Here is a 2,516-nt window from a genome sequence, read left to right as displayed (position 1 = left end):
CTGTTTTATTCTTCTTTCACACTCAAAAGAAGCTTTTGATATTCTTGGAGTTTTTGTTTTGTTTAGCAAAAGCAACCTATGTCCTTTCATTAATGATCTGGAATCTTATTAGCAAACAAAATTTGCAGGTGGCTTTTATGTTACTGTTACTATCACACTGTGTACAGAGGGGACATGGAAGACTCTAAAAATAGCTAATCTAACCTCAGTAAATGTACTGAACTATATGGACTGAATATTCTTACAGGCTTCAAGCTCTGAGTAAGATAGTATTCATTCCTAGAACAAATGATAATTGAAATCTTTATTCTCTTCTCTTTTAGGGTTCCCCACTTCCTCTTTCCCCCTAATCTGGGCATAGCTACAGGGTTGTGTGTGTGTGTGTGTATGTGTGTCTGTGTTTAAGAAATGGCTTGTAGTCTCAAGAAACAAAGCACAGAACCTTCTTTGCATAGTGATTTCTTCTATCATATACATTCTATATTGTCACATTGATGAAATTACAACAGAATTTGTAATAATAGAGCAATGGCTGTTCTCCATTTGACCTATTTTAGTCACTAAAAAAATGTGCTGCCTCTGTCAAAGATTTACTTGTATATTACCAATGGATTAATAGAAATGTATTGAATGTTGATTAATTTGTTCTAGTTCTTTAATTGTAATATTAAGTTTATTTGAAGCTACAACCCATAAGTGTCCAGCTTTTCATTTCTTTCATAAATAAAGCTGGAAGTGATTATAAGTTCATATCCTCATTGATGCTTCCTTATAGGTTCTGTCTCCCCACCCCTCTGCTCCTCCCCAGTGTTACACAACACAACGGAGCCAGGAACACAATGTCAACTGTCAACGTCTTTCTAAAGGCAGTGGGTGATATTTACACACGTAAGCTGCTGGCACTAACAAGGTGACTGGAGTCAAATGTAAACCACGGGTTTATCATTCCCAGTCAAATATATTGTGCAATGGGGTAGCAATGGGCACTGTGTGAAAGGTTGCCTAACAAGCCGCCCCAGCCTTAGGATTAGTCAGCTCCTTGCTGTGAGATGTATGTGAGCAAGATACTGGAGGTCTCTGGTGATAGAAAGGCACACTGGCCAATGGCAAAAACCAAAAAGAGGGGAAGCTCAATTTTTGGCAAACAATTTGAATCTTAGCAAAAGACCTTGTTCTCTGAGGTACAGAGGCTGAGAGGTTACTGAGAAACATCCAAGGAAATGATGTTTTGTGTGAAAACTTCCCCTCCTATACAAAACTTTATAAACTGGTATGATTTCTGGCCATTTAAATTTATAGTGAAACCAAAACATGTTTCTGGGGAAATCTTTTCTTGTTTTTGTAATAAAAGTTGTAATTATTTATTATTATTATTATTATTATTATTAAGGTGGAGTCTCGCTCTGTCACCCAGGCTGGAGTGCAGTGGCACGATCTTAGCTCACTGCAACCTCCGCCTCCTGCGTTCTAGCAATTCTACTGTCTCAGCCTCCTGAGTAGCTGGGATTACAGGCACATGCCACCACACCCAGCTAATTTTTTGTATTTTTAGTAGAGACGAGGTTTTACCATGTTGGCAGGCTGGTCTCGAACTCCTGACCTCAAGTGGTCCACCCACCTTGACCTCTCAAAGTGCTGGAAATACAGGCGTGAACAACCGTGTCTGGCTCAAAAGTTATTAAAGTTATTAAATACAAAAGTTATTAAAAACAACATAAACACACTATAGGAAATTAGAAAAACAAAGCAAGGAGAAAAACACTCATAATCCCTTTTACTAAAACCCAGCTATGTCACAGTAGCATACATTCTTATTATTTGAACTTTTTTCCATGGTTGTAATCACATGGTTATTTTGTCATGTGATCATTTTGGTAACTTATAAGTTTCTTTCTTTCTGTAATGCTACCTAACAATATTTTAAATAACTGAATAATATTCCATTCATCATATGGTTGAACTAACATTCACTTATTCCAACAAATAGGCTATTTCCATTTTATGTTTTTTTTTTATAAATAACACTGACATAAACAAAACTTGAAATACAGCTTGTCTTAAGAAAAATTTTTTTAATTTAAGATGATTTATATTAAGTATAAAGCTTGCATAAAGCATATAAGAAAAGCTTAAAGAAAAATAATAAAATGGTGAAACCCATCTCTACTATAAATACAGAAATTAGCCAGGCATTGTGGCACACACTTGTAGTCCCAGCTACTAGGAAGGCTGAGGCACGACAATGGCTTGAACCTGGGAGGCGGAGGTTGCAGTGAGCTAAGGTTGCGCCACTGCACTCCAGCCTGGGCAACAGAATGAGTCTCCATCTCAAAAAAAAAAAAAAAAAGAAGAAGAAAGAAAGAAAAATAATAAAATGGTCCAGGTGCAGTGGCTCATGCCTGTAATCCCAGCACTTTGGGAGGCTGAGACAGGATTGCTGGAGCCTAGGAGTTCAAGACCAGCCTGGGCAAAATAGTGAGACCTCATCTCTACAAAAAAAAATTTTTTTTTTTTTT

General features: G+C 37.0%; 1 pseudogene; it reads left to right on the top strand.

The window, feature by feature from the left end:
• The first annotated feature begins 839 nt into the window (after positions 1 to 839).
• Positions 840 to 2,516, top strand: part of LOC108544644 (asparagine--tRNA ligase, cytoplasmic-like) — a 57,932-nt pseudogene continuing 56,255 nt past the window's right edge.

The sequence above is a fragment of the Rhinopithecus bieti genome, unplaced genomic scaffold (assembly GCF_001698545.2).
Source record: "Rhinopithecus bieti isolate Rb0 unplaced genomic scaffold, ASM169854v2 scaffold_21703, whole genome shotgun sequence".
NCBI classification, from domain to species: Eukaryota; Metazoa; Chordata; class Mammalia; order Primates; family Cercopithecidae; genus Rhinopithecus; species Rhinopithecus bieti.
This window is presented reverse-complemented; position numbering and strand designations above follow the sequence as displayed.